Source organism: Drosophila biarmipes, chromosome X (genome assembly GCF_025231255.1).
Source record: "Drosophila biarmipes strain raj3 chromosome X, RU_DBia_V1.1, whole genome shotgun sequence".
NCBI lineage: Eukaryota > Metazoa > Arthropoda > Insecta > Diptera > Drosophilidae > Drosophila > Drosophila biarmipes.
Window position 1 is genome coordinate 20,393,008 of NC_066611.1, and position 27,634 is coordinate 20,420,641.

The 27,634-nt window shown below is 41.7% G+C and overlaps 1 protein-coding gene across 13 annotated transcripts in view; it reads left to right on the top strand.

Annotated features, from left to right (window-relative positions):
• Positions 1-421: 421 nt before the first annotated feature.
• LOC108023362 (eye-specific diacylglycerol kinase) overlaps positions 422-27,634 on the top strand; it is a 102,270-nt gene continuing 75,057 nt past the window's right edge. For 8 of the 13 annotated variants that reach the window (XM_017092745.3, XM_017092749.3, XM_017092747.3 and 5 more), the window contains exon 1: positions 424-980. The gene's annotated coding sequence lies outside the window, so the exon portion shown is untranslated. Of the gene's footprint in view, positions 981-27,634 lie in introns of all 13 variants that reach the window. The other 5 variants (XM_017092755.3, XM_017092753.3, XM_017092754.3 and 2 more) reach the window with 2 other exon arrangements.

Here is a 27,634-nt window from a genome sequence, read left to right on the forward strand (position 1 = left end):
CTCATCTGCATTCCTTGCTCAGCTTTCTCCGCTCCTCTCTCCGCGGCGAAATGTGCCAACTGTTGAGTTTCCTTCCGCTTCCGACTGCGAGCGAGTGGGAGAGGGAGCGGGGGAGGGGGAGGGGGAGAGAGGGCGGTGGGTGGGACAGAGACGGCGGCCGGGAGCGTGGGTGGCGGCGAGCGAGAGGGAGGGAGCGCGCGCGATACGGCTTTTTAGGCCCTCTCTCCCTCGCTCTGTCGCTCTCTCGCCGTCTCCCTCTCTCGCCGGCATCGCGGGTTTGCTTACAGGTGTTTGTGGCGCCTCGGGACTTCCCGAGCCCGGCCGAAGTGCCGGCCGAGTCCTGCCGTCTCGCTCGCCCCGCCACTCGGCCCGCCTAGCGCCCTCTCGCTCCCGGTCGCTTTATATTCCCTGCGACGCGTCGCCTTCGCATCAGTTTCATTTGAACGGTCGACGAGGCGCGTTGTGCCAGAGGAAGTGCCCTGCGAACAGCAGAACAGCCCCCAGCAGACCGAACATTTCAAACAAAACCAACTCTCCGGAACTCAAGTTCTTCAGCTCGACAGCGCAGCGCCCAAAACAAAAACATCCCATACCAAAACCAAAACCAAAACCAAAACCAAAAGCTACAGAACACACCGAAAAACTCACAGTACAGTATCCAAAGTAACTCTTTTTTTGATTGTGCTTCTCAGTGTTGTGCTAAGACCGTATTAACTTGCATAAATATACATCCAGAAGTATCCAAAGATATTCAAAGTAACCTGTATTTTAAAACATCAACCTAAAGAAACTAAATTAAGAAACCCACGGCCAAAGGCTGAAAACCAAGCAGACAGTTCCAAGAACAAGTACTTTTCAAGCTTCGGTGCGTTTTTGAATCCCAACTGCTAACGTGACGCACGAAAATGTGCACGAAATTTTCACTGGACTCGAACGACTGAAAAGTGCGTTCCATTGAAAAGAAAAACTAATGCGAATCGGTAAATATGAAATATGAAATAATAACGAAAATAAGAACTCACTGAACAAATTCCCAGAAAATTGTTGATTAATTTCGTGAGTGAGAGTATGCGTGTGTTGTGGTTTTCAGAAAACGATTTTGAACGGTCTTCAAGGAGAACTCCCTTGATTCTTTTGAATCCGGTGCGGTTTGAAATTGAATATGCCTAGAGTTTATATAAATTGCCAGAGCTTGAGATATGAATAGCTTAACTTAGTTGGGTGTTTTCAAGCACTTGAGGAAGTGCACTGAAATCGGAACCGAAATTGGCGCTGATTTTGTGTGTGTGTACATAGGTCTCGAAAAATATTTAAGTGGCGTGCCGAAATCATCCCGAAATAAGGTTAACTTTTAGATGTTTTTAATGGGTTATTTTCCACCATAAATATCACAAAAAACAGTTTCAAGGTCCAGAAAGGAGTTCTGTGATTTATGTTGGAATTAAATTTGAGAAGTGCCTGCTCTTCTTTCCAAACTGAATTACCCATATTTTCATTGATGAATCAATGAGACGATTCAATGAAAAGTTGTCTACGATTTTCGGGGACAAGTCCCTTTGAGGAGGCCCGGCTAAGGGGGAGGCGTGCTCGTTACGCATACGCAGCGTGTGCAATTGTATTAAACGATGCGCCATTCACAAGTTCGCTGGCCACAAAGAGCGGTTTGGGGTTTAGGCCACTCCGGCTGGATTCGGGCCCTTGCTGGCCAGCCTCGTTAACCGAACTTGTTGCGGCATCCGCACTGGCATCCGCACTCGCATCCGCATCCGCACACGCATCCTTGGCATCCTTCGTACGTGTCCTTTTGCTAATCGCTGCGTTTAAGCAACTGCAAGCTGGAGGATGCTGCAGCGCCTGTATTGGCGCGTGACCGGCTTTCCCACTGACATAAGAGCGCGAAGTGGCGAAAATGGCGAAAATGGCGGAAAATGGTGGAGAACGGCGGGAGGCGGAAGGCGGCACGGTGTGCGGTCGGCAGTCTTTGATTTCCATTTCCCCGGCAACAGGAAAGCGCCGCACGACACGGCGCATACGTGGCATTCCTGTTTGCGCTTCCGTACTTTTGTTGTCCTTGCGTTTGGCTACAATGCACAATCAAATACGAAAAGGGGGCTTCTGCTGCACATCAACTGTATAAGAAATACATACTCGTAAGAAATGGTCCTAGAAACCCTTTTTTTACAATCAAAATGGAGGAGTTGCTAAAAGTTGCTAATTGAAATCAAGTACTTGACTATTATAATTTTCATGAATCAATCGAGAAACAATGTATTTCGAATCCTCTAAAAATGTTCAATTTTTAATGTATGCTCCCATTGTACGCGCTGGGGATGTATTGGAAAATTCTATGCGACTTTTGTTCTGAAATAAAGATATTGTTTCCCATTTCTCGTGCTAACATAACGAAATGTGACGTTTCAATTGTTGATCCATTGTGCTTTGCTTCACTTGCCATAAAATATTCAATTTTCATTTCTTGTCGCTTTTATTCATTTTTCCCGTTTTGTGTGCGAGGGGTTCGCATATAAAATTCAATAAAAATACACATAAAAAGTGCAAAAAAGCACGGGAAAAAGTAAAGAACAAATGGGGATGGTTGAAAGATGCCACGGGCTATTTGACAGCGATGAGGGGCAACACGTATGCACCGCATTTCGATTGCAGATTGTGTTTTCCGTGGAATGGCAACGACGGGGCTGTGCAAAAACGCTGTGTTAATTAATAGAAATGGCCGTTCGCTACTCCTTTTTTTGGAAATCCACATATATTAAGTGGAATTGCATCACGCCCTCCGGCTCGGTAATTTATTCGCCCTTTCCCCCAGCGTTTTCACCTTCCACCTTCCATCAATCATGGGATCAGTGTGGCAGCCGGGCGGGGTCCCTATATTGATAACATGGCTTTGGAGGCATTTGGCTAAATAAATATTATGATGGAAAATATCGGAGTGCCAGCGGGGGTGTGCACACACTCCTGCCTGACGGCAATTTAAGTGGAAAACAATGTTGCCGTGCGGCTTTGGATGCATTGTTATCGTGTGATGTGGCTGATACGGTTCTATATAGATCCTCGGGGATTACTTCGAGTGCGACGCTATCAATCAAAAGTCCTGCAGCCCAATCGCATTGCATGCTCTTGCTTTGGTTTTCGAGGGTTATTTAATAGAGCCATAAAAACGCGGCTTAAAGATAGCTTCTCTTGATTGGTAATTAGGAAATGTTATGATTGCAAATAACACTCAACTATGTATATTTAAGAAACGGAAACAACGGATTACTCTATTTTGTTTATCAAACTGGAATCCGAACCCGAAGTGTGATTAACTAGAATTTGAATACGATGCCAGTCAAAACATGGCAGCCACTTTATCCCCATTTGGCTTTGCCTACCATCTCAACTTTAACCCATTGTCGGTTTTTTCGAGCTTGAGACGGGAAAAATGGGCGTGTGGATACAAGGTTGAAGTGTTGGCATTGCAGGTGGAAAATCAAGGGGTTCTTCGCTTGCGTTCGGGGCAAGAGTTAAGTGATTGCTGCTTCTGTGTTTCAGCCGGCTGAGCTTTTAGCCTGTCAGGGAGTTGAGTCTCCGGCCAATTGGGGCTTTTCTTTTTTGTTTATCCATTGTTGGTCTTCTGCTTTTCGGGACCAAACAGGCAGGCAGACATTTGGGGAACTGACAGTTGTCGGTGGGTAAACATTCGGTAGCCGCACTCCCCGAATTCGGCTGGCTATTTATGTTCTTGTCAAGGCGGCACACATGGCGTATGCTCGATACGTATGCGCAACATTAAAGCCGAGTTATGAGCCCTTAACAGGCCATGGCAACAGCATTAATGGCAGCAGCAGCAGCAACAGCAACGGCCAAAGGATCGAATCGCAGTGAACGGGGCCACAGCAACCAAGTCGCCTCAAACGTAGCAACCGTCGTTCGTAATAACTAACGTAGTTTGCCTAAGCAATTTGGCACTTGTGCGCTTTATGGCGCCCACTGGTGCACCGTGCACAGTGGTACGGAACGGCCTCGGAACGGGCAAAACGGCAACCAAAAGTCCCATCAATCATGCATCGCCCATCGCGCGCGCCATAAAAGTTGGTCCCCTGAAAGTGCGCGATTTCAAGGCGAGTGCTAGAATGACCAAACAAACACCACTTATTAACTTTAAATAGGAACTAGTGCAATCTAGAAGCTTTATAGAACAAAGTTGACCAGTTCAGACCAGTTTGGTCAAGTTACAGAAAAAAAACAGAATGACATATATAGAATTCCAGCCGAAATCGAAGATCCTGTTTTACCGCCCAACCAAAACTGTATTTTGTACGAAACGAAAATTACTGGTCCAAGAATGGAATATCATACACCGTTGAGCTCGTATTTAAATTCCCTACCAACTGGCATTCACATCTAGAAAATTTATTTTTTGAAAAATTTTTGCAAAAAAAGACGATGCTACCCCTTGCAAAAAAAAATGAAAATTTTCGAAAATTTTTAGTTTCTATAATTAGCCGGAAAATGACTGATATCAGTTGTCTAGCTTGTTAGCTGTGCAAAACGGTGCATCTTTTAAGGTTTGGCCTATTTTTGACCAAGTTACATCAAAAAAGGTAAAAGAAAAAAATCTTTTTTTCGTCAAAAACTAAGATCCTATTTTTCAACCCAAAAAAATCAGTATTTTGGGTGAAACATAAAAAGTAATGGCCCAAAACTGTAATGTCATACCTCGTTGAGCTCGTAATTAAATCCCCTACCAACTGGCATTCACATCTAGAAAATTTATTTTTTGACAAATTTTCGCAAAAAAAGACGATGCTACCCCTTGCAAAAAAAAATGAAAATTTTCGAAAATTTTTAGTTTCTATAATTAGCCGGAAAATGACTGATATCAATTGTCTAGCTTGTTAGCTGTGCAAAACGGTTCATCTTTTAAGGTTTGGCCTATTTTTGACCAAGTTACATCAAAAAAGGTAAAAGAAAAAAATCTTTTTTTCGTCAAAAACTAAGATCCTATTTATCAACCCAAAAAAAATCAGTATTTTGGGTGAAACAAAAAAAGTAATGGTCCAAAACTGGAATGGCATACCTCGTTGAGCTCGTAATTAAATCCCCTACCAACTGGCATTCACATCTAGAAAATTTATTTTTTGAAAAATTTTCGCAAAAAAAGACGATGCTACCCCTTGCAAAAAAAATGAAAATTTTCGAAAATTTTTAGTTTCTATAATTAGCCGGAAAATGACTGATATCAATTGTCTAGCTTGTAAGCTGTCCAAAACGGTGCATCGTTTATGTTTTGGCCTATTTTTGACCAAGTTACATCAAAAAAGGTAAAAGAAAAAAATCTTTTTTTTGTCGAAAACTAAGATCCTATTTTTCAACCCAAAAAAAATCAGTATTTTGGGTGAAACAAAAAAAGTAATGGTCCAAAACTGGAATGGCATACCTCGTTGAGCTCGTAATTAAATTCCCTACCAACTGACATTCACAACTAGAAAATTTATTTTTTGAAAAATTTTCGCAAAAAAAGACGATGCTACCCCTTGCAAAAAAAATGAAAATTTTCGAAAATTTTTAGTTTCTATAATTAGCCGGAAAATGACTGATATCAATTGTCTAGCTTGTTAGCTGTGCAAAACGGTGCATCTTTTAAGGTTTGGCCTATTTTTGACCAAGTTACATCAAAAAAGGTAAAAGAAAAAAATCTTTTTTTTGTCGAAAACTAAGATCCTATTTTCTACCCGAAAAAAATCTGTATTTTGGGCGAAACTAAAAAAGTATTGGTCCAAGAATGGAATGTCATACCTTGCCGAACTCGTAATTAAATTCCCTATCAATTGGCATTCACAGCTAAAAAATTTTATTTTTGACCCATTTTCTCAAAAAAAGACAACAAAATTCCCCTTGCAAAAAAACTGAAAATTTGTGAAAATTTTAAGTGTCTAGAATCCGCCAAAAAATCAGTATATTGGACGAAACAACAAAAATATTGGTCCAAAACTGGAATGGCATACCCCATGAGCTCGAAATCAATTGGCGCTCACACCCGTTTTTGACCACATTTTGGGCTCTTGAATATTTTTCAACTCACTGTTCCGCCAGCAGCAGGTAAGGAAGAGACATCTATAACAGGGCCAGGAAACCCCTCAAGGAGGTGGAGTTTCGAGGGGGAGCAGCCATCCCGGGGAGCCAGGACGACATGGCACATGTGCTTAACTGCCAACGTGGGGGCGACGTCTGATACATCTGCATGCAAAAGTGTTGTCACTGTTGTTGCCGCTCCTTCGGGCTCCTGCTGCCTGCTGCCTGCCGCCTGCCAATGATAAATGCAAATAGGTGCAGACATATAGGGGCTATGGGAAAATAGAAGGATCTATATTGGGGGTGGGAGGGGTGGCGCTACGCATACGCCATGTGTTAGATGCGGGAACGCTCGAACCTCGAACCTCGAACCTCGAACCTCGAATCTCGACTGCAATCTGCAATTGATTGAGTGAATCCAGTAATCGGCGGTGCTCAAACGATTGCCAAACATTGTTAAAAGTGTAAACATTTATTTGCGATCCAATCAAATAAGCGACCAAACGAGTCCGCTGGGAGAAAGGTGGTTAATTTCCCTCTCGACAGCTGTCAACGCTTCTCGTTCGGTTCAGTTCGGTTCGTTTGGGTTTGCGGACAAACAAAAGCCACAAAACACACAGAAATTTGACAAACTGCAGTGGCTAAAAGCAACTGAAAGCCACAAAAAAGAACAGGGGAAAATAAAATAAGGACCACCCTCAACCCCATTTTATTGTTATTGTTATTTACCCTGAAGTCATTGACACGCGCCGCGCTTTTGCCCCCGCCCCTCGCCGTTGCTCTTTTTGTGGTTTCTGACCCAAGAAAGCGGGGAAAATGGCTGGGAAAGTCCGAACTAATAAAGCCAACTATTCGGGGCTTTTATTCGGCCATTTGTGTGTAGATGGAGCCACGGCGGTTCTAAAGGGAGCTCGGCACAAAGGGTTATTCAAATTGACGTATAGATTTTTAATAAACTTACCAAAAGTTTGAAGGCGAAAAAGAGGAACTTTAGAAACAATTTAATAGGGAGTTATTGAAATCGCGCATAAATGTTCTATTACACATTTAATAAAAAAAACAATTTTTTATTTAATATTTTTTGGGCCTTACCTTTAATATTCCCTTGATATAAAAGCTGGCCAATTTGAGCTGTAATCATGTAAATTCTATTTTTCCCTTATTGTTACGACCAGCAACAGATTTTCACGCATGAAAATCCAAATGAATGTGGCGTAAACGTCTGATAGATCGACCATCCAAGTGAAAGTCAGGGGGGGGGAATATCTTTGTGCCATTCGGAAAATTAAGAAGGTAGTAGATGGGAGCAGCTGCAGCTTCAATGTGAGACAAAACAAACGAAAATGCGAGAATATGCCCGGATTTTTGCATATTTTCATCAAAGCAATTTATATGCACATGTGTCCATGTCTTTGGCTCTTTGTCGTCGTGCATAGGGGTCTTAATTGCATGGCCATACCCACACGTCCACGCCGTCACACACCATCATACACACACAGAGACACACACTTGACCTTTGCTCCTTTGCTTGGATGGCGTGAATAATTGAAGCAGAACTGTACAACGGAGGTCAAGATAGGACCCCCAAAAAGAATCTAAGTTAATTTGACATGTTACCATCCTTGGGAACTCTTTAGTTAGTTCATTGCTGTATTTTACATTGGAGTTAAACAAATTTAAAAAAGAAATTCAGTAGAACTTGATTGAAAATTCAAAAACCAATAAAAATCCTTGTTATAGGCATTTGAAAATAATAAAAATTACCCAAATGGAAAATATAGCAAGGGATAGAACATCATAAAATACTGAATTCGTGTCGGTATTTTTAAGGCAATTTGTGGTGATAAAAAATACTAACCCCAATAGCACGTCTGTGGTGCTATTGTCGTGCTCCCCATTGTGCGTGTCCGTGGTCCAGTTGAGGACCAAGTTCTTGTGTTCCTGGCTTAACCCTTGTTGGCCAACGCTGCGAGATCTCCTTCTACGGGGCTTAGGCACACGACGAGACACTTGGCCACGTTGACAGCTCATAAAATTTGCATATAAACTGCTTAGCCAGATAAGACGGTCGGCTTCTGTTTTCTATTTTCCGTTTCGTTTTCCGCTTCCACTTTTGCTCTTCCGCCCTTCCTTGTCCGGCCTTGACCACGCCCCGCACCGCCCCCTCCTTTGTCAGGCTGCAACTTTGCTAATTAGTCGCAATGCAAATGCATTTTCCACTGCAATTTACTTGAATTAGTTTAGCGAAATTGGCTGCTGCTCTCATAAAAAATTGTAGCTAACGTGATTTGGGGTTCAAACTTTGAATTTCCAAGGTGGACCTGGTATTTTCGTTTAGTTGGTGTTTTTAAAGTGGAACACTGACACTATGCAGTTTAAATGTTTCTTAGGTTGCACCTATTTATTCCATAACCTTGTCAGTGGTGGTGTTTGAGGAAAGTTGCCCTTGTATCGCTTTATGCACATCCATCTGAGGGCCAACTTTTAGTATGAATATTCATGGTAATGCAGAGCTGCATTTTCCAACCGAACTTATTCAATATCCATCGTTTACCTTTTTTACTTATTTCGAACTTCGAATTTCTCTTTACTCTGCACTCGTTTATTTTTATTTCCTGCTCCTCGAAGACGCAGAAGGAGCCACTTAAATTTCCCGCCCCGATTTCTGAGTTCAAGTTGCAGATGCATCAGTCGCATCCTCCATCTTTGGTTTTTCTTGTGGCTGCCCGAGGACGATGGGCCACGGACGCTGCATGGCTGATGGCTGATGGCCAGGGTTTCACAAATCTGGTAGTATAAGTATAAGTAGGCGAAAGCTTATTCACACTCGAGTCCCAGTTCTCCACTTAATGTCCTCGCAAATTCGATTCGTGTTGCTGCTCTTTGCGGATTTCTTATTTCTTGCAGTCCTCTCCTTTTGGCCATCTATCAAAGGGCGCTGACGGGGGGACAGCTGCGACTGCTGTGTTTACTTTTGCAGTTGTTCTACCAGCCAGCTATTACGACCGGGCTAACAGGGGGGGCGTGGCACTTGGCTTGGCGGGTGGTCGTCGTCGCCCGTAAAGCGAAAAAGATTTACGAGGCATTGAACTCGCCCGCTTCTATTTGCGCCGCCCCTGGTAAATATCTGTTGCAAGCTTATTTTTTATTTCGCTGCGCGTTTGCTCTTCTAATGGCAACAGTTGAGGATTTGATTTATCGCGGCCCATCAAGAAATCAGTGGTTTTTATATGATATTACCCATAAAAGTGATTGTTGTAATGAGACTACACTATTATTATGGGGCATGTAAGCGTTAAAGAACGTGAGAATGACACAAAATTTTGGGAATAAAATATGAACTGTGAATATACAAATTTTTAAGGTTTATATTTCTATTAAAAATCCATCTAAAACAAGTTCTTTCGTATGGCAATTCCACATTTACTGCATTGATTCGACTTCGAATTGAAGCGTTTGTTTGACCGCAGAAATCCAGAGAACATCTCCACCGCCACCAAATTGCACACTTTCAGCTTTCAGCGCTCAGCTCCCAGCTCCCAGCTCCCAGCTCCCAGCTGCCAGCTGCCAGCTGCCAGCTACTGAACCCAAATAAAATGTGTAGATACAAATTGAAACATAAAAATAAACGGCGAGCGGAGGAGGGGAAGGGCATTCGATTCCCTTTTTACGGCTGTTACCCGATGCCAACTTTGTTCGCCAAATAGTTTGGCTGAACTTTGGGCACCGTTCACGAAAAAAGAAAGCACGCAGCAGAAGGGGAAAACGCGGGGAAAACCCCCATTGTCAATGCCAAGGCAAAGGAAAATAATGACAAATGCGAGTTTTATTTTAATGTGTGTAACATTCGGGGCGTCATGCTGATCGTCATCATCGCGCTGATGGCTGTGCGATGATGAGCTGCGTCCATTGACCGCGCTGCTAGTCTGGCAAAACATTGCCCATACGACATGTTGCACGGGCCACAGCAAAAAATATGCAAATTAATGATTATGAGCACTTGGCGGCTCTCAATGAAAATTTATAGATGCCTCAATGGGCATCGATTTCCACATAAGCACATACACATTTATGGGCGTGTGGATGGGGCAAACTTGTGGCCTGATTTATGCTTGCTTAATGCCTTTTTGTTGATCTTTATCTGCTCTTTGGGAAATTGAAAACGCAGCACTGAAAACTTGCAAGGCTGCCGGTGCCCGGGGCAACTTTTCCTAATTAAAAGACTCCGAGTTGACAAAGTGCATCTGTGTTGGCCACATTTATCTTGCGCAAAACTTTGATTGGCCCGGGATCGAGTGTGTGGGCTCACATATCGTTAAAAATTAATATCTTGCTGGGGACGAAATGAAAACTGTTATTTGCTTACACGTGCTGAAGTCACTGAAAGTGCTTTAATTAATCTTCGACTGCTTCTATACGCTTAAGGAAAAACATAAACTCTAAATACAGGTTGTAATGAAGCAGATAGAGGTGGTATAAATTCAAAACTAGATCAACTAAGGGTTCATTTATATACTTCGCAAAGCACTGCAACAACTTCCTCGGGGGAATAATCAGTATTTAAAACATTTAAAAACCAATGTAAGACACATATTAATTGCTGACTTCAAAAATTAAAGTGCAGTGATGTCACGCTGACCCTTTGACCGTTTGACCTTTTCCATTTGGACAGTTTGTAATAGCTCCGCCGACCACTGGCTACATGCACATAGTTAAATTGTTTAATGACGCCCGGGGCCCATTAAATGGCCGAAACGCCCATGTGTGTTAAAACGGACATTAATTATCGCGGCTGCGGGCGGGGAGGCTGCAGCGAGATTTGTGGGAACTTGTTGCCTTTAATCTTCGCACGCCCAATAAATTGGCAAGAAAATCCTCTTTTTTCCCTGCTCGGCGAGAGTAGTTCTAGAATCCGAAAATCTGCCAATGTGCAAAACGCTTCAGTGACAAAAATCCAATTAAGTATTGGGCAAACACAGATTTTCGTCTGCAATTGATTAATACAGCCAAAACATGCTCGTACTCAGGTAGGCACAAACGAATGGCAGAGTAAAACGACAGTTCTGTCTTGGAGAAATGTCTATATTGCACAAATGAAATTCGAAAATAAGGCAGCCAGGGAAATTTGGAAATTCTGGTCGCAGAAACCGCCGCCAGGTGTTTGGAATTGTGACGTGATCAGATCCGAAAGATCCCAAAACAAAGATAGATAAACACGAACGCGAAGCAGTCTGTGCGATCCCACATTATGGCTCTCAAAAGATCACATCCGAGGGGCACGAAGATGTTTATTTTTAGGCCAAACAATGCAGACAGATCGCTTCGACTGCGGCTAGATGATGGGTGATGGATGGGTTGGTGGATGGGTGGACCCGCGGGGAAATGCCTGCCAAGACGCTGATGAGAATGGGGAAAATTGGAAAAACATGGGGGCAAATCGTGGGTGGGGCGGCGGAAAATCAGTGACGTCTGGTGAGCGCCATTAATTGTTATTGGATCAATAATACGGAACAACAAAATCGCATTGCGGGATGTTTTCGTGCGGTGGGAAATAATTGCTGATTTATGGCCAAATAAAAATAGAAAATCAAACCGCTGCAATTATTTCCTCAAACACATAGTGACTCTATTTTCGGACCTCTGAAAATATCAGTGATTTTTACGCAACATATTTGACTTAAAATAAAATAAATACTCAACAGCACTGAAAAGATCAATTAATAACAACTGAGAAATAAATTTTGCCCTCAATTGCCCATAAAAAAATGATAAATTGTGAAGCATTGTGGGAATTTTCGTTTTGAATCGAAGGAAATCGCTGAATAATTGCCAAATCGCGCAAGCAGAAATATTTTCCCCAAGATGTATTGTAATTGGGGGCTTTCAAAATACACACATTGTGGAGAACAATATTCATAATTTATTCGCCGCCTGCGCTCCCTGTGATTTGTCAATATCTATCAAGCATTTGGCCATTCGAATGCATTTGTCCCACAATACATGGCAGCATACCTGGCATAAATCGAGAAGCTAATCCCTGTCATCGGCAAAAACTGGCCAACAAAGCTGAATCCAGTCCAAGTAGCTGGCAATCTCGGGGAGTGTTTATTACTATTTAAAGTGTCGTGTCTCATTGTTGGCTGCTCAAACAGAGGGAGTTGCATTCGGCGTTGCCCCCGGCAAATAGAATTAGGAGCCAAGACAGGGCTTACTATGATCTACATGGCTCCCGAGTTTCCCAGACTCACTGTTGCCCCCGAAGCTCCCTTGTTTTTGTTTTCCGTCCGCAGCAGGCGGGGAATCTTGCGGTTGGGGGGAAGTATGGCGATGGAAAAGGCACTGAACGCCACGAGCTCACTTGTTAATCACAACATCCGAAGCCAAACAGACAAAGTGCAATAACTGCAAATGGGGTAGGAGGTGGCCTGAAATGCTGCACTTAAAACTTGAGGTAAAACAAATATTTATCAAATTTAAAATCGAAGCTTTCATCATTTTAACTACCCATAAAAAGGGCAATAACTGTTAGTTAAAATATGTTAAAAATAAACCAACTGCTACCATAAATAAAATACCTTTACCTCCAGTTCTAAGCCATGATTATTTATCAAAAAAGCACAATACTTTTTCCAGTGCCATAGTTCGACTGATTGGCGGCCAGGGGGCGCGCAACAATGCTTGTTACAAATATTTGCATCATCAATTTTGCTGCGTCGTCAATAAACAGAAAAGCACGACCCTAGATGAGCGAGAAAGTTGGAAAGCAGAAGAAGCAGACGCAGAAGGGGCGCAGTGAAAGGTGGGGCGTGGCCAAGACGGCGTTGACGACGTCGCTAAAAATAACAAAGTGCAGCACTTGAGCCGCAAATATGACAGCCAGGATAACAGCGGCGACAGCCGCCTCGCTGGCAAGGATAAGGATAAGGATAACGCCGAGCAGGGCCAAGAGCGACAATAATCCTATACGAATAGCGTATACTATATGGGGCGGGTGGAGAATGGCGTTAAGTTGACGCTGACGAATGCGACATCGCCGAAAGTGAACCGCAAATACTTCAGAATGCATTAGGGTTGCCACGCGCTCCAATGGCGGAATTCAAAAACTTTCAGATGGCGACAGGGTTGTCCTGCTTAATAGTGAGCCACTTGAGTTCTGTGATCCTCGCTTTACTTAACCGTTATTTTTGTTAACGTAAGCTACTTAAAAAAAGATAGCAAAGCATACTTAGGGTTGCCATGTTCGTGTATGAAGCACAAAAATGTAATAATTATTTATTTATCAAACTTAATGTTTTAATTCATTAAAATGCCAAAGCAATGATCACATTTTCCCATACTTCTCACAGCATCCCAATTTTCTTTGAGCTTTCCACTTTTCCGCGTGACCATCCTAATTATCCTTCCGTCGCCTGGCACCCACACAGCTCTCACATTTATCTTTGGCTGCAAAAATGTCAGCTTGTGCGAATTATTCGCCCGAGGAGGCCGCTGCCTTGGGGCGTTTTGCACCGCCAGCCTTGGCCAGATCTTCTTGGTCAGCATTTAGCGAAAATGGAAAGTGGGCAACGGAAAATGGGAAATGCAGCGACTATATTCCTGTGTCATTAAAAAGTTGCTGACTTGATGATGCCGCTCGTTGCCTTGACGCGACTAATTAAAAGCTTGCGGTTTAAGTGCGTTTCGGCTGCGTTTTTTATCGCCTCAAACCCCCACCTCAGCCGCTGTTTGTTGTTGTTGTCTGGGCGTAATGTTCGGTGTGTTAATTAAATTAAAAATATATAGAATGCAAACAGACCGCCCACATTCCCTCGTCGCCCACTGCAAATAACAAATTAAAATGACATTACGCGGGACTACCGAGCGAATGGAGTTGGGCTACGTAATTAATTTTTAATGAATATGTATTGAAAATGCATTGAAAGCTCCCATTCCCCCGCAGTGCCTGCTGGCTCTGCTATGTTAATTATTTTTCTCCTTTTTTAGCGTTAGTTAGCTGGCTGTTGCTTATTCGTCTCGAAATTCTCTGACTGTTCGCCTAAAAGTAGGCAGCACCCTGAGTGCCAGCGCTTTTGAGTGTGTTGCACTTGAGCGTCGAAAGGCGGCGGCACACGGGAAGCCAGAAAGCCGAGCGTTTCAGCGGGGCTTCGTTTGTGGGGCGATGCCCTTTACAGGGCTTGAGAAACATATACGACCCTTTTGAAGAAAAAAAAAAAAAAATTATAGGTTATTATAATTAAAATTAGTGTTTCTTGTTATGTATATGCACATCGTTTGTGGGCACTTCATTTTGGTATTTTATAATTGTACGAAAATAGGAAAATATATAAGAATAATCATCAGTTTTATGGGAAATCTAATTCGGATTATTTAAACTTAGATTATATTAAATAAAGATGTTAATTAAAAATAAAAAAAAAAAAAATAAATAAATAAACTTAGAAAATAAAGTTTAATTCATCAGAGCAGTTTTTAGTGTTGTTTAATGATTTGCCAAAGGCTTAAGCCTAGAATGAGGAATGTAAGTTTTCGTATCTGACGAAGGATATTTATTAAAGGAAATAAAGCAAGTTTTCGCTAGGTTCTGTGTTTTTTAAAAATTCCGAAAAAATATCCGAGAAAGGGTATTCCACGTGTCGCCCCCATTTTCCCGCACCCTCTTCACCTGCTGCTGTTCCCCCATCAAGTGCGTTGTTGCTACCATTTTGTTTGCACTGTTCTTGGCATTGTTTTCCTTTGGCCGGATTGTAGTTGCCACTGTACGAGGCTGTAGCTCCAGCCATGGCTATGTGGCTATATGGCTGATGCCTGGCATTATGGGTCGGCTCAGAGCCTGAGCAGAGTAGCTTGCCATTGCGTGGCACCAGCCAGCATTTGCAAGTCAAATGAAATTATTTATTTTGCATGCCAGCGAGAGGGGTTGGGTGCCCGAGTCCTGGGGGTGGACTTGGCTCACCCACTTTGACGAGGGAAGCCCAGGGAGAACACCGAAAAGTGAGTAAAAATAAAAGGAAAACAATGTTATACAACATGCATTTATTATAAATATTTAAGCAATATTCTGGCTACTTCAGAGTGTGTCTGCCAAAGGGGACGAGATCCTAAAATTGAAATGGAAATTCTTGGCTAATTAGTAAGCATTGGAGCATGAGAGAGAGCTTTTCCTGTACATTTGCCTGCATTTAGCCAACGTGTGTGCCCTGGCATTTTCGTTAGACGTTTTCCATTTCCGTTTGCACAGCTTCTTTAATTTTCCTCCTCATTTAATTACCCAAGAAAGGCAAGGATATGAAGGGTAGCAACCTTGGCAATTAAAAATTATTAGTTTTGAATAAGGAGTTTTATGAGAACAAAAATGAATGAATATTTCTACAGGTATAAAAATACGGAAAACGGTATAAATCCGCGTTCTCGTTCGAGTGGATCTGGCGAGTGCCTTGCCTTTCCCCCAACGGAATTTGCCCCTGTAATTCCTGCTAAGCATCCACATAAATTTAAGAACAAATCTCTGCCCACCGACAGCTTTTGGCCATCAAGAACCGATTACTTTCCAGGAACCGCTTGCAAAGCGTTAACCGAAAACAAAATCCGGCCAGCACACACACAGGCGCACTCGCACCTGCCACACACACTCACGCATCTGAGGAGAGGACGAAATCCCTTCAACCGAGAAGTATGCAACATTTGGGTTTTATTTTTCATTATTTCTGTGCTGTCCGCCATGTTGCTTATTTAATAATTCACGCAGCTGGCAACGGAAAAGGGATGTGTGCACAGCGAGAAAATAGGTGATTATTAACTGAGGCAATACTTTTTACATTCAAAAAACAACTTACGAGAGGTGATTAAATAATATAGTACGTCAAATGTATATTTTAGGTGTTAACATAACTCTTACCTTTACTAGACAAATAAGTACTTACATTTAGGAACCGAAACGCAACCATCTGGGGCTCTGCTTTCTCCCTCTGCACAAGTGCGAGGTAGTCGGGCTTATGTGTGTTTATGCTTGATTATAACGTTTATGGCGATTACTCATACGCCCCGTGTGCCACGAGCCACTGACAATGATGATGGGGCGACACTCGAGTCAAAAACGCTGCTAATTAAGTGTTAAATCATGCCGAAAATATGCCCATTCAGCTGCCAGCTCATGTGTGTTTTGTTGCCCGAACCGTGCCATGTATATACAGATGTGTGCGATGTAGGCAAGAAGGTGTAAGTGCGTTCCATCCGCTTTGACAGCCACGCCCCGAAGAGCACGCACTCGTTTTGCACAAATGAACGCAAATTCGCAGACACACGCTTTCGCTTCGCCGGAAATTCGCCAACTCATGTCCTTCACCTTTCGGAGGAGGAACGGACCTCGAAAAAAGGGGTCAGGATGCGCGAATGCGAGTCCCCGAGTGATTTGTGCTTGGGTTCCTGGCCAAGTCCATAAATCATTACTAATAGAAAGGTAGAAGAAGGAAACATTTTGTAGGCTTTTTTAAATGCTTTCGCTTTTACTTAGAACATAGCTTTGTTCCCCGATTAAGAAGTGTACCCAAAATTATTTTTAAATTGTCTTTTATTTTTCTTTTAAGTACATAGTTTGGTTTCCGGCTTGCCAAGCCAAATCTAGTTCGCTTTCTTTATTTATTCTCTCTCCCAGTTTTCCCAAGCCAAGGGGTAGCGAAATACTGTCACCATTTAAGCCACTTAAATGAACCATCTTTAACAAAATAACTTCTAGTGCGCCTTCTTTTCCCCCTTTTATTGTTTCTACACACATTTATGGGCAATTTGAAACACATTTCACGTGTTCGCCTTCAAGGGGCAAGAACAACGGCGCAGAATAATGCGTTGCCTACTTTTTCGGGCTCGGGGTTTCCCCTCATTAACCTCTGGAGCTCGGCTCCACATAATAATATGGGATGTTGTGTGTACTTAAGTGAAATCTCCTTAATATGTTAACAACTCATTGGGGATTTTTTGCGGCTCGACCTCAGACAATTGGCCCACTGTGATGGACGCTTTTTGGCCCGGCTTCTGTTTTTGGCCACATCATTTTGGCCGGGAACTGCCGAGAAGATGGACGCAAAAACTATGCCCAAGTCTAAGATTTTGTCTTGTCACTTTCTGCTCGGCTTGCTGAATTATTTATGGAGATGAAGGTGAAGATTCCGGGCAAACAAAAAATGGAGAAAATAAGAAAAAATAATGCAAAATAAAATAACAAGCTGGCAAAAACAAAAGACAATTTCGCCTGCTGTGTCAAGTGGCAAAATCTGCGCTGTAATGTGCATACGTATATAATTTTCTATTTGTGTTTGTTTGTGCACACATTGCGCCGGAAATTTCCCTCCCGCTTCCTTTCAACCCGGGCACTTAATGCTCCAATGAATTTTGCGTAAGCATTTTCGCTCTACTATAATCGAGGGGTATTATGAATACGTTCTGATGGATGAGCCATTGTCAAGCATTTTAAGGGATCCAGAGCGGTTCATAATAAGAGATATAGATATTTACTGAGGCTTATTGGTTAACACAAATCCTGTCGATTACAATAGTGATATATTAATCTCTAAAGGGTGTTTAATTGATTGGTTTTTTATATATCAAAAGGAAACTCAAATCAATCAAGGATATCTTTATTACTTATGTTCTTAAACATTTTTTATTAAATAAATATTAGAACAAAGAAAAAGGAATTATTTTTTATGTTTGATTGATTTATTTGGGAGATCATTCCCCTGTAAATATTTTAAAAATTACTAAGTTCGTTCACACTTTTCAATTAATATAAATTAATATACCTTTTAAGTTTGTAGCTGCTAGAATTAAGTACTAAATTCCAGGTGAGTGTAGTAAAACTGTTCGGCTTCCTGGGCCTCGCTGAATTCGCCTTTATCTCCGGCTTAGATGCGACTTCTTTTATTTATAAAATACATATCTCCCGAGTAGACGCCTTAAACTATGCAGCACTGCAAATGAAATAAAAGTGGGCGGCTCCAGACGGCCTCAGGGAGGGGCGTGGCAGGTTTGCTGGGGGCCTGAAGGAGGAAACGGACCGAGACCGAAGGAAGACTTTATTAAAATTTTCGGTAGTCGTTTGTCTGTGTCCTGTTGTCTGCCGTTGAGTTGAGCCAAGTTGAGTTTATTAAAAGCCCTAAAGTACGCTACACTCTTTGCTTTCTGCTTTGATTTGATGTTAATGCAAATGGCCCCGCCTCTTGCGCCTGGCAGCCCCAAATTGCCGCACTGTTTAATTTTTAATGAAGCAACCAAAACAGATTTACTGCCAAGGCAGCGGAAGGCAGTGCGCCTCCTTTTCCCATCCCGACTTGCCATCCCGATTACCCAGCCCCACTCCCATTTCCCCACCGATCATCATTATCATCGCAGGCGGGGGAAAATGAGCCAAGGAAAACGCTTACAACCAGCTGATGTCTGATTAATCATCAATGATTGAAAATGGGATCTCTGCGGCGGAGTGAACGCACGAGAGGCACCCGGTGTCTTCCGGAAATCTGGGGCACGTTCCTGATTATTTCCAAACCATCAGCCCCGCATCCAAACTTCTCACTTCCTCTATTCCGATGGAGCACACACACGTGTCAAGAGTGCCTGGGACTCCCCCTCCTTTTTAGCTGGCATTTCAAGTCCACAAATTTGGATGGGGGTCAGACAACGCATGCAGCCGTGGCAAGTACCACAAGGTGAGGCCCTCAACCGTTTTCGGTTAGGGTGCGATTGTGGAAAACACTTGCAATAAATGCTGTGCAGCATTCGCAGTCCTCCGCTTTTTGGCCGGCAATTAGTTGCGACTTAGCCGACACATGAATTTTCTGTTGCCACTTACTTGAGTGGAAATTCTACTGCGCAGATTTTGTAATCCATTGCAAGAGGCTTGAGGATTATTCAAAGCTACCATGTACACCGCAGGATATTCTATTCCGAGAACTTCGTTACTTGCGGTATATTCCAAGTTTAAGAAAGTCACAGATAAAAATCCAAAAAGTCAAAAAGTTCCCAATTTATGTAAATTTAACAGACATTTATTTTATGTTAGGTGTCTAAAAGTATGCAACGAAATACAGTTAGCTTAAATAAAAAACTACCTTTCCCTTGATTGCATACTTTTAGGCGACTGGTAAGACATGTAGTTCCTGTTACTTATCTTATAACACCATACATTTTCAACTTTTCCCCCTCTGGTTCGCGGTAGCGAAGTTCCATTGTACTCGAACCCAAAGTCCTGGATCGACCAATTAGGAAAGTTGCTTAGCTCTAAAAATATTCAAACACGTGTTCTTGATAAATTAAGTGAAGTCTCTTTGTGGTGGTGGCATCATTTATTCAGAAGTAACTCTACTCGCTTCTCTTCCTGTGGGCCAAATGTGAGGAAATGGGCCACGATGAAGGTGAATGCAGTCCGTGGGCTTGCCATGGCAATCCCAGTCCCATATATCAAGGCGTTGGGTTGGCTTCTCTGTCTTCAGGTGAACGCACGGGTTAAGAAGTCACGTTTCGATCGAATATATGACGCCGCCAGAAAGTTGAAAACTCATTTTAACCATCGCTCTTCATCTTTTCCCCGACCCCGACTCCAGGGAGTTGAAGGACAGGAAGGGAAAAAGGGTTTTCATTCTCCTTATTTTACACCGGTTTCAATGGATATTCCCAATGTGATGGCCGTGGACGTGGTGGCTTAAATTGTTCGCCGAAAGTTTGTCGTTAACACCGAAGTTACTACCGGTAGTCAAACGCATATCTCGGTAATGCTCAGCTGAATGCCAAATTTGATTTTCATCTAGCCACCAAAGTGGAAGTTGCCCTGCCAAATGGCATGGAGAAATTTACAAGGCTTGAAGTTATTAAATAAGTGGGGATTTTAAAAACGTGGGAAAACGTGTTGGTACATTCAATTTGGATTTAAACAATATATTTATTTTTGCTGCATATTTTTGGGTGCTTTTATAAGTGATTTCTAAACGCTAGAGATTTTTGTTAATTTTGAATTCCTAACGAATGGGACGGAGATACTTAATCCAGAGAGCCTCTTAGTTACCAGTTCCATTTCTCGATTAAAACGTTCGATGTCTACTAATTGAGTGAGTTGAAAGTTCATTTGTTTCAGAGTTCATTTGCCGCCGAAGGACTCGGTTGAAAGGGGTCAAGAGTGACATGTTGATGGGACGCAAGGAGCCCGTTGTCCGCTTTGACCCGATAAGCGATTTCCAGAGGAGCATTAGTCTTCGGTCCTGTGCTCAGCTGCTCCCTGGGACTCCTCGAATTGTCTGCTGCCATCCTCGCAAGTTGACAGACAGTTTAAAGTTTTAGTTTCATTGTTATTTCGTGTCTGCCCGCTTTTCTGCCCGAGAAATAAGGGCATAAAAAATACATAACGAAGGTATAAGGGACACTACAAAATATTCAAAGAGCTTTGCTACTTGGCATCGTTCTTCTGTTTTTATTTGAGGGTTAAATACAAACGCATGGAGTAAGGGACTCCGTTACTGGGCATCCTTCAGGTCTTATTTCGGGTCTAAGACCACGTTAGGTGTTTTGTCTGTCTGTTTATGGCCTTTAAATGAGAGAAGCTGGAAAACTCTTTCGATACCTCGTGCCTACTCTGTGGCTTAAAGGGCCGACAAATTCCCCAGCTAGGTTTGCGCGACTTCCCGGGCAAACTCTCGCAAGTTCAAGGTAAATAAAAAGTACTTTAATGCGCCGCCAAGCGCCCTTGAGCAACGCCAAAAGATGCATCTATAAGGGAGTATCCTATGTTTCACACACTCAACGAGGGTTTTTACAATTTGTTTGGTTTTTTGGCGCTGTCCTTGCTAATGGCTTCATGCAAATGGTAAAGTGGGATGACGGAGTGCACAAAATTGGAAAAGATCCGCGGGCCAAATTCTAGCACTGAGAGAAAGGGCGGCTACGTTTCAACAGTTGGAGGAGACGCTTTTCAAACTGAATTGGATCATATTTTAAAGGCCTTAAAATTCACAATCCATTTATTATTATAACTTTATTTAACTTTTAATGGTTTCATAAAATTTATATAGAATTTATTTATATAAAAACTATAGGTTCATAGAACCATAGATTCATAAAATCTGTTTTGTGTTTATTAGTTCTGTATTTTAAATTCAAGTTTTTAAGTGTGAGCGCCATTTCTCAAACGTTGAGAACAAAAGTGGTTTCTCCAAAGGCTTTTCTAGAATATTGCTGGGGGTTCCCCCGTTTTCCGCTCGGTGCCGGAATCCATGGCGTTGTAAGCTCGTGTTGTGTGCATAAAAATGCTACCACTTTGTCTTATTCCTCGCAATTTAGAAGTCATTCACTTTAGTTGGCCACTGCCTCAGTTTGCGGGCGAGTCAAATGACCAACGAACTCGCACGGAGGCAATCAATGCCAGAAATGAGGATTTCTGGGAAGGAATTGCAAGGGGCAAAGTCGGGGAAAGTGTGGAAAGTACAACGGTCCGTTGTCTATTTCATTGTATTTTAATTTATGTTATTTACGGCAACCGCAGTCGCTGAACTTCTATCGCTTGTCTGCGGTCGCCCCGTCTCTTTCGCCCCAGCCTTGCCTTCTCTTTCTCGCCCCGTTGAGACAACCTGTTGCCGTCTCTTTCGCTTGTTTTGTCTGCAACACATCACGGCTGCCGTTAGTGCCACCAAAGGGATTTGTACTTTAATTTCTTTTGCTAATACCAAATGCTGTTGTGCTTCTTTCCCGTTGTCGCCAGAAAAGATAAGTAAAGTGTGAGTAGGAGTCAGGTTGCTCGATCCTCGGGTATGTGTGTCTTATGAAGTATGAAATAAAGCAGGTGAGCAACCGGCATTTCACTTTGGATACGTATTGAAACTAATTTACTAATGGAATATTGTAATATAAATAAGCCGAACTTGTTTACAGTATTTGGCCATGCAAAAAATAATCTATGTGAAGCAGCAACTTTCAAGTACATTTTAAGAGAGATGTCTCCCCATAGTTTGGACGTTTGAGGACATTTTTCATTTAAGCTTGGTTGGAATATGCACTTGTTTAATATGGTATTTAATTTATTTCTTAGTCACACTCCTCTGCATGTCCTAAATTCAGGGCAAAGCTCTCCTTTTCTCGGCGAAGGAAATAAACGCATCTCAAATAGCTGAAAAGAGCTTATTTGGTTCATCCTCATTGTGTGAGGGTGTGTGGGTGATGTTTGAGCTTGTGTTTGTGTAGGTGTGGCAGTGTGTGTGCTGCTGAGTGAGTGTGTTTTTCGTCCTTTATTTGCTTTAACTAGGACCCTTCTGGATGCATTGTCGCCTCGTGCACAATCACATCTGACTTCGTTGCCTTCGCTTTTCTTTCTTTTTTCGATAACAACTGCCGCCAAAATAATAGTGCCTACAAAAATTATATTTGCACAAAAAAGCTTTAAAATATAAAGGTCTATAAAAAACCTTTTCCAAAAGTTGCTTAAATCTGTTAAGGAACGAATACATCTTGTAAGTAAGCAATATACTATTAATCTTGAATAAATGAAAAAAGCCAATAACAACACTTTTTTTAAATATTCCTATTAAAGCCGTTTGTCGTTCTTCTATTGCCAAATAGATTCATAATTGTTAATTTTCTTTATTAAATTTATACATTTTTTTCCTTAGAAAGCAATCTGTTTCTGCGGAACCCCATGATTGCTATTTTGTTGACCGCAGCTGTCTTCCGGTCGCCTTCGCCCCACCCTCGACCTTTTCTCCTCTCGCTGCGGTGGCAGTGGAAAAATGAAGGAAAGTTGAAGGGTGGCAGGCAGTCAGCTGCTGTTCAAACTTTTGCCAGCACTTTTGTTTTCATTCAATGTCCTGGCCAGACAGCAGCCCAACATTTTCCACAATTTCCATTTCAAAGCGAAAACTTGCCGCCAGCCAAACTCATTCCCATGGCATTTTTGGATCCAGTTCCAGGATCGAAAGCCGTCGAGGCCCTCGAACAATTGTGCACGAAAATAGACGACAAATAAGTTTCACGATGAAATTTAAAATTCTATCAATTTTAGCCAACTGCAGCTAGATGGCCATGATTGTGATTTATGGCTGCCAAGTTTCAGTTAAGTTTATTTTTCTCTCGCCGCTGCAAGTTTAACAAGTTTCCCAGTGTGCATGGCCACATTTTCCCACTTTGTTTTTCTTGTTAAATTTCATTTTGTGCAACAAGTTAGCTGCCCATTTTGCATGTTTCTTATTGTAGAGAAAACCAGCGTGGTTGCACATTTTCCAGTGAGTCATTGGGGCTTAGCTTTAAATCGACTTTTCTTTGATTCGATTGAATTTTTAAGTTTATTAAATATTTTCAAAGAGCTCATAGCACTTTCAAATCGATCCAAAATGTCTTTATTACATTTCTGACTTTGCAAATGATACATAAAATAAATAACAAATTCAGAATACTTCTTTAACCAGCTTTTGAAGGTTCTAAAGACGTCTTATGTGTATTGTTTGAATTGTAGATGCTGTATGCAAAAGCGCATTGTGGAAAAACTTGAAAGGATCCTATTAAATTGGCTTTCAAATAATTGGTAGCTCAATTTCTAGTAGTCAAGAAAATATGTGCAAGTTCAAGGCAAATAAACCTGTAGTTTTTCAAACATACAAGATCTGAAAGAACTTTCGCTCATTGAAGTAGCTTTTGAAAATAATTGGCAGCCGAGTTTGAGTTCTTCAATGGCAAAGAGTTGTACGTATAAAGGAATAATAGTTGGAATTTCTCAGAATGCACAGGGAAAGCAAAAAACTTTATGCAAAAGGAAAACTTATTGAAACCCTCAGAAATAGTTACCAGCTAAATTTAAAGTATTGAGATGAAAGAATAAATTCAGGAAGGAAGAAATTCTATCCGCTTAAACTTAATTTTAAGGAATAAATAATGGAACTATTGTATTAAGAGCCAATTAAATGTATAATTTTGAGATTGAAATACTATATTTGTTGAATAGAAAACCAAGAATAACTCGGAACTTTATTTAGAACATTGAAATAAAATAAAACTCCCTGTTATAGAGATTTTTACAGCAAAACTTAGTTCAGAAAAATGAAGGGAAGCTCAAAAACTAATGTTTTTGTGCAAAAGGAAAGCCCGCAGTGGCGAAAAGATGGCGAGCGAAAGTGAAGCCTCTGGGAAATAGGAAGCGGAATTACTTTCAAGGTTTCCTCCAGAATTTTGCTCCTTTGTTTTTCCTCCGCTGGCCTTTCTCCCGGCACTTTCTCCCCCTCTGCGCACCGCCATATGTATATACCTTCAGTCAGACTTTTTAATAACTTTTGTCTGACGCATAACTCGACAACGCATGGAAGGGCAAACATTTCGCCAGCGGGTTTTCCAGCTCCTGCGGAAAATTGCACACTGCAAATGGGCGCGCGTGTGTGTGCTTGTGTATTTTCCACGAAATCTACTCCTCCAGCGCAATGAAAATGAGAATTTTCCCATTTGCCAGCTTCAATTTCCGCCCCAAACTTTTGCAGTGCAGCGCACTTCGCCGTCTTAAAGTTCGACTTAAAGCCTCGAAACAATGCCAACAACTTGTGACAAAGTCAACGCAACAAGCGGCAAAGTTTTTTAAATTACAAAAAACGAAACGCGCAGGCAGAAAAGTGCTGCGAAAAAACTCGGGGAAAACAAGAGCACGCACACACACAAAGCCCTGGGAAAAGATGGCAAAAATGCGTCGGGGAAAATGGCATAAAAATTAACTGTAAATAAAAGCAACAAAGAGCAAAGCAAGCGAAAAATGGCACAACAAAAAACAGCAACCAAAACACAAACAAGGCGACGAAAGTCAGCCAGGGACCTTTTAATACCCTCACGAAAAAGAGTATCTTGAAGTACCTCAGTACATCTTGCAGCTTGCAGATACTTACTCGAAAATTCCCAGCACTGCGTAAATGTGTTATTTAAACCGAAAACCATTTGAACGGTTGCATAAAGGCCTTGAATAAAGGGATTAAAATTCACGTTAGGACTTCTGACAGAAGCAATTCAATTCGGGACTTAAATTGTCGGCAGGCAAGAGCACTAATTATCCCATGTTTTGTGGGTTTCATTTGAAGCAAAAATTTCCATAAGGCATTTTCCTTTAGTTTCTATTGTTCAATCAACTGGCTGGAAAGGATGTAAGAAAAGGAAAGGTTATTAAATTTATGATAATTAACAAGGCACTCTGAGCACTACTAAGTAAATGTACTCTTAAATACCATGTACATACCTTTTAAATACTCTGATAAATTCAAAATTGCCAAGCTCGAATATCATCCTGTAACGAGGTTTATATTGCCTCCCTGCTCAAATTTGGTTGCGAACTTTAAAAGAGCATTAAAATGCGGAAACCAATATTTGGCATACGTGTGTGTCGCTTGGCCCAAACAAAAATTCGGCAAAACAAGTAAAAAGGAAAGTAATACGGAAAAAATACCGAAAATGCCTTTAAGGCAGCGACTACCTTTCGAAGTTTGCTGCCTGATGTCCTGCGAAGCGGAGGTTCCTGGAAATTCATTTTTGAATCTGCCGCTGGTTCGCTGCTTGTTGATTTTTGCTGCTCCCTTTTTTTGCTTGTCTGGCAGTAAATTCCTTTTTGGGTCCACGCCCATTCGATTACGCCCACATCCACAAAAAAAAAGGGGGAAGGGGCTGGGATTCTGTCAGGAAAGTCCACTAATTTGCCCGTTATGGTAACAGCTTGGCGTTGGGCGGCGGAAAAGTGGGCGTGTCTGTTTGCACCTGTTGCGGTCGGTTAAACTTTCAACTTGATTTTCCGGCCAAGTATTTGATGGAATTAAAAAATTAAGACCCCGCCAAAAGCCGCACATCGATTCGAGAGCCCTCAAATGTTTTTGCGACAGCTTTTTCATGTTCATTTTACTGCAAATAAATCATTTCAAAAAGGGGGAAAAACGTGAGAATTGTGTAAAAAAATGTTCGCCATGAAGGAGTACTATACAAATATTGCCAGTTCAACAGGATGCTTTTCTTTGATTATTATTTGATTGTTTGATTTTAGAATTTTGTATAAGTTGTGTTTTCCGGCGTTAATATTTCTTCAGATTTTAATCCAATTTTATCAGTGATATGGGAACTTGTTTCATTGACATGGGCACCCTAATAATGCTTTATTTTTATTCAAGCTGGTCATAGGTCTTTATTTGTTCCATTTCAATGGAGTGAACAAGCTGATTACGAATTATCACATACAAAAAATGAACTATATATTTTTTTTATAGTTTTTAAGAAGTTGGATTAAGTTTAAGCTGGTTTTTAAAACAATTATATAGTTTCATTGATTCGGGCACACTATTTATGCTTTATTTTTAGTTAAGCAGGTCTTAGTTTTCATGTGTTCCATTTGAATGAAGTCAACATGTTAATGAGCTAGGTAAGCTGATTCAGGATTATCACATATGAAAAGAAATACAATATATTTTTAGAGCCTCTCGCAAAATGCAGCCACGTTTCAATAAGAAGCCAGCGTATCAGCTTATCCTTTACAACTTGACATTATTATTTTTTGTTAGTTCTTAGCTCATTAACCAGTTGAATTTGAGGCTAATTAGCGTGGTATTAACGGAAAAGGAAACTATTTAACAGAGGGATACACTCCCCCGCGGAGCTAATTAAGTCGATCCTGTGTCCCTTCTGCACTCGTTTAATGAGCACGAATTTACGATGCGTTTTAAAACGCGCACAGACCGCACAGAAACCGATACGCCAAGAAGGCCGCCTGTATTTTACTTTGTGAGGCATTTAAGTGAATTAAGTGCTGTCAGGCTACACAAAAAATATAAAAAGCGGAGAAAATCGAGTGCAAAAAACATAATTATCATGGTAAAAATTGAATCGAGGGCAGGATGAACAGGATGATGTAAACCGAGGCGTAACGAAGCGAACCTCAAAAACCAACAGCGAGAACGGCAGCATCTGGCCCAACAGCCTTGGGGTGTGGGGGCCCAAGTGGGCGGTGGGCGATCGAGTGGGTGGCAGATCGAGTGGGCGCATCATAAATGAAATGATGCCTTTGTATTGGCATCGCTACTCAATTTAATTTATCGCCCGAGCTCGGTCAGCTTTTTTAATATGCAAAGTCTGGCGATGCCAATGCCGCTGATGATGATGACGATGATGATGCTTTGTTTTAATTGCCGGCACAAGGAATCTGTTGGTCCACGGCTGTTAAAATCGTTCATTAGGGCCGATGATTGGCTTTTATGTAGCGACGATTCAAAGCCATCAGCCAATTAGCACGAAAAGTCTTCTGTAGTTGTCCAGCACGAAGAAAAAACCAACTATTCAATACCATTCCATTCAAATTTATAAGCCAGGGTAATAATACAAAAAGTATGACCTGCAGGCAATTAGTACTACGAGTCGTTTGCGGAAAACCATTTAAGTTGAATTGATGGATTCTGGGTGGGCCATTCCATCAGTATAGTTACTAAAAGGGGTTCCTAAAAATGCAGAAGCCCTCAGTTTGGGGGGATAGCCTTGTATTCGCTGCAAAATTCTGTTAACCAAGTAGTGATTAGTCAACGTAGGTTTCGCTCCC